This window comes from Nothoprocta perdicaria, unplaced genomic scaffold, assembly GCF_003342845.1.
Source record: "Nothoprocta perdicaria isolate Ctin4 unplaced genomic scaffold, notPer1 scaffold_86, whole genome shotgun sequence".
Lineage (NCBI taxonomy): Eukaryota > Metazoa > Chordata > Aves > Tinamiformes > Tinamidae > Nothoprocta > Nothoprocta perdicaria.
The window spans coordinates 794,175-799,529 of record NW_020456154.1 but is presented as its reverse complement, the minus strand read 5'-3'; positions in this window follow the sequence as shown (position 1 = coordinate 799,529).

The window sequence follows — 5,355 nt, the reverse complement described above, 5'->3', positions numbered from 1 at the left end:
CTCTTTGTGCCACAGGATAAGGGCAGCAAAACAGCGGGGCCGGATGGGAGGTGACCAAAGGCAAGAAAAGGAAGTGATGAGGGGAGGGGAACGCGGTGCTGAGTGACTTAATTACTTATTTCACTTCTTGTTGCGGTTTCCATTGGTGAGATACACAAGCCAGCCTCTGAAACTCACTGTAGGTCCCTTCTAGCCACGATGAAAGCTGCAATGTTGGTTTTCCTTATTATAGCCTGCTGACAAATGCAGGTTCCAGGATTCGTGTCCAGGGGCAGGGTTGGTAGCTTGGATGGCACGGCTCATTTATTTAATGACATATATATATATATATATATATATATATATATATAACACAAAGAATGTTTATGCCATCACGGAGTTTTACTGAAAGAATATCTAAGCTGAATGAGAAATATGAGAGCAACAGAGAACAAAGGAATTGTGCACGCTTTATCCTGCTGGAAATCAAGTCTTCTGCAACAGAGGAGAAGGGGCTTTGGCGCCTACACTTTCGTGTTCTCTCTTCTGAAGTTTGGGTGCGTTTCTCCTCCCTTCCCAGGGGTATTGAACGTCTGAGTTTAGCAACAGTTGTGAGGTGTTCAGGTGCCACGCAGCCTTGCTGAGCACAGAAAAGCAGGTTTTACATGGACAAAATCATGTCTGCATGTGCTTGCGTGTGCACGCACGGGAACCAGCACACGCCCCTAGGTAAATACACAAATGGMGCTTCAGATCTGGAGAGCTAGATTCAGCTGATAATCGGTTTCCTCTGGGTGAGGGATTCTCCAGCAAAACACAGTTACGAGTCAAAGAAATAACCAATACTAGAAAGGAAAAAATGTTAAAGATTTCTTTGTCAGAAACCTCAGTTAAAGTCATGGGAGCAAACACCTGAGGCTTGCAAATGTAGTTTTTAAGGACGTTTCATGGCCACAGAAGTCACCTCCTATTGAAGCTTAACAAAGACCTTTAAGAAGAGCTCCACACAGCAAGTTCTGAGTCCTCTCCTACTCCCCAAAGACATTACAGCAATTCCTCCATTTTCTAACTGCCTGTAAGGCTCAGTGATGGGTCCAGGATTCAGGCTCAAAGGGCCTAACTCCACTTGAATGTTTGTTTCCTGTTGTACTGACCTCTCAAGAGGTCCAGAAACAATCAACAGAGAAGAGGATATACATAAATTTAAATGGAAGTTACGCCCTCTGAATTTGAACTGTGGCTGGAGATCCAAGATCTGGACTTGGGCCTTGAGGTTCATTACTTGATTAAGCACTGTTTTAATGGCCTGATGAAATCAGCGGTATGTGGACAAGATCGCCTGGCTGAGACACACCTTACAAAGCCCTGCTAGCCAGAACAGAGGGATTTTTTTCCTAATGGATTGTGACAGAGAAACTCAGCGTTACAATCATAATCCTGAACTTGCCCGACTCTTGCGGTCTTGATAAATCCCTTCCATAAAGAGTGTGGCTTCCAGGATTGGATGCCACCTGTCAGGGCTGACAATAGGCAGATACCTGCTGCAGGAAGCAGACGGATGCCAGCCGTCTCTCTCCTGGAAGGATAATCCCTATCGCTGAGTGGAACACATTAACATACTTTCACTTCATCCTACCCCAAAGCTCTCTATTAGTACACACTTAAATAGAGGAGAAAGTGCTGTGGAGAGGATGTCCTCCTGGTTTGCCTGCCGGYGCTCGTGTAATCTTTAGATTTGCCTGCCTAATGAGCTGAGCACTTTAGCCTGGCCCAGCAAAAGGCTTGTGCCTACACTTACCCAGAGCATCCAATACGGGTCRTGCTCCAATGTCTTCAGGACGATGGATATGCATTTCTTTGGGCATGGACGAGAGCTCAGCAGGAAGGACTGCAACCTAAAAGCAGCACATTAGCTTTAGAGAATAAAAAATTCATTGTACCCAGGGACCCCTTTAATATTGCAACCTCCTTTCTCCTCTCTTAGGCTCTGTGCAGGCTGTAGGGCCAACAGCATATCYCAGTCTCCCATAGGCAACTCAGTTCTAGCTTTGGGATAGCAATAAGGCCGTCTCTAACACTTAAGTGTGCTTATAAGCAAAGACTTTATGTTTTAACAATAACACCTTGCAGCTGAGCTGCCATACATGTAATTGTGGCACAGAAAGTATCTGCCCTCAGTTTTTGAAATTTGTAGAAATTGGCTTTGCAATCTGGTGATTAATTCTTCCAGCTGAAATACATGGAAGGAATTGGCACCAGCTCTGTCAGTCTTATGTATCGTTCTGTGCTGTAGATTTTCTGAGAAGGTTTAAACATTTGACTGAAAACAGGGATGACTTCCTTATTTTTATCCTGAGAGTCTACATACATACAATTTTGAAAATACATGGGAAAAAATAATCCTAAAAATGTGCTGAGTTTTATGTCAGTCCTCAGATGTTGCAGTTGTTCAAGATTCTTTTCCAACACCCACTGACTTAAGGAAGGTAAGCCTAAGCAAATAATTGTCTTTACCGTTGCTGTTATTCCCATGTATATAGCTGAGCTTTTGTGCAAAATATTCTCCAACACTGTCTTGCATATCAGAGCCTAATCCTATTTCCTTTGAAGGTGGTTAGCGGAAATCTACTGGTCTCAATGGGAGGACAATTCCTTCTTGTGAACAAGGAAAGGCATTTACATAAAAAAATAATGTCAGACTGAAGAATTCCCTGGTGGTGTCTACAGACTCAGAGGGCAGAAATTCCTACCAAGTGTTTATTTCAGAAACAGCAAAATACTGCATTCTTTACATGAACAAGCAGGATGATGTAAATTGTCTGAAAAAATCAAAAAAGGCATTATCTCAGATTTTCTATGATGTCCATTCTAACATTCTTTCTCCCTTCCTCTGTGACTTTTCTCCTCTTAGTATTCTTATACATATTGTGAAGGACATGATTTACTATTTGCTCTACTATTACTATTCTGGCAGTGACAAGAATAATATGCATTGCAAAACTAACAGAATGTTAAGAATTACAAAGAAATATTTCCACTTAATCACATATACTTCTATATTTATCATTATTTCCTGTTGCTATTGCTGCGACATATGAGTATATAAAGTTTCTTGTGTCTCATTTTAATGTGCAGATTTGATTTGATTTGCTTAATGTCCTTTGGCTTCTCACGCAAGTGGAAATTTAGAGGGAAAAATAGTATTTCTAATATTACATGTTGCCTGTACTTATGCCATTTTAAATATGGCATTTCTCATTTTGGAGCTTCTGGAAATTTATTACGCTTTAAATCCGTTCCATTGCAATATATAACGATGATTCGTGACTGATTTCCTTACGTAGCTGATGGTGTGCACTTTCAGGTAGTTAAAAGAGAATACCCTCCTTGGAATATTAGTAAGGCTCATTCTACAACACAAATGAAAACTATTTTCTTCATGGGGACCACTGCTTCCCAGCCTGGATTTGGCTACTGTGAACGCTAGCCTGGAGGGAGCTACTGGATGGTCGGAGACGAACCCCGTGGGACGCTCCTCCCTGGAGGACGAGCCGTTGTGGAGGGAGCTGCTGCTGCAGGCCAGATCCCGGWGAGCTGGCACAGGCCTGGGCAGAAGCCAGGCTGCCCCATTTTCCTGTGGGCACAGGGCTGGCACTGCACATGCTGAACTACCAGGCAGCTTTAAGGTCATCTGAACAGAGCACCCTCGCCTTTGCTCTCTGTAAGATCGGGGCTCTGACTCGATCTGTTTGAGTTGCATTGAGAGAACCCCCTGCCAGAGCAACTTTGCACTTTTTGTGACAGACCAGGCCACCTCTTCAGCTCTCCCCTAGCGCCCTCCAGCCTCCCAGGGCTGCTCCATCCTCACCGCATCCCTGTGCAACCCCTCACTGCAGTGCTGCCCTTTCACACGTCCTCTTAGTGGGGGCTGCCCCGGCTTTGAAAAGTCCTTCCCAAGCGGCTTGCAAAGCAGGGATGCACAGGGAGCAGGCACAGAAGGCGGCTGGGAGCCGAGGCAGGGCCAGCCCTACCGCTCCCGCTCGGTCGCGTAGCTGAGGCACTGCTCCATTTGGTGGCAGCTGGCAGCAATGCAACAGCACTTTGGAGTATTAAAATGAAACAAAGAAAAGGACTGAGAGCTACTGAAGTAGCCCCACTGCTTGCAAAGGGAAGGCCACAGGACCTCCATCCTTTCCACCATCAAAGCAAAAGACGGGGTTGCAGSAGGACACAACTTTCCCTCTTGTTTGATAACAGAGCTAGGTTTCCTCCTGTACTTTTTTTTTTTTTTTTTTCATTTTGCAATATCTAGTTTGTGATGCACTCTATGGTAGAGAAAAAAAAAAAAAAGTTAGATTTTAATCCTCTAGKCTCAAGCCTGTGTCTGTCTCCCCAAGATCAAGTACTTTACATGGGAGACGTTACTTCTCCTCTGACCACTAGGGGATTCTTCTTTTTCTGCCTCAAAACGGCCAGCACACTGCTGSCTTCTGCCAGAAAGAGGATATTGCGCTAGGCAGTTTTGAGTAGAGCCAGTCAGGCAATTCTGCTGATCCCCAAATGAAGGGAGAGCGACAGTAATTACAGGGAAACCGGAGTTTTCAAGTTTATCAGGTTAGAGGAGCTAGGGCTGTAACCTCGGGAGCGGTTCCTCATCACTGTCTCAGCAAGAACCTTACCTTGGAGCTGCTTCACCTCCTTACACACGAGCCCGGTGTGCTTGAGGTGCTGAGCACGACACTCGCACTTCCCAGAGCCGGGTGCTGTCCCATCAGCTCAGCGTCCCGACCTAACTGACAAAGCTGGGCTTTAGCATTAGCCAACTGCTCAAACACCGGCTGAGCTCGCAGGGCACCCCTTGCACGAATATTACCCCAGCAGGATGCAAGGGCTGGGGCTGGTGGCATCTGATACGTTTTAACCCTGATCACAATTTATATGTCCGTGTTGCCTTAGCTTTTCAAGACACTTTTGCAAGAGAAATAACCAGCTTATTTGAAAACAGGGCAAGGTGTAAAAGTGGCCCTCATTTCCAAGCTCCTCCTGAAAGTGGAGGTGATGGCCCGAGGAGCCCCGCATCTTGGCACCGGGCTGCGGGAGGGTAAATCACARCAGGACTCGGGCCCAGAGAGGTTTCCTGCAGGTGGAAAAGCTCCTGGAGCGGCCAAGAGCGCCCGCCGCCTGCCAAGGAGAGCCGGGTGCGCCCGTGCCTCCCCGCCAGCCCTAACCACACGGGAAACCCTACAGGAAGCTGTCGCCCACTGCACTACRGGGGGAAAAAACAGGCGTTTTCTGGAAAATAAAAGAGAAATAACGACCAACTCGGCGGCGCTGGCGCGGGCAGGGCGCCGCGCAGCCCGGCGCGCTCGCGCGTGC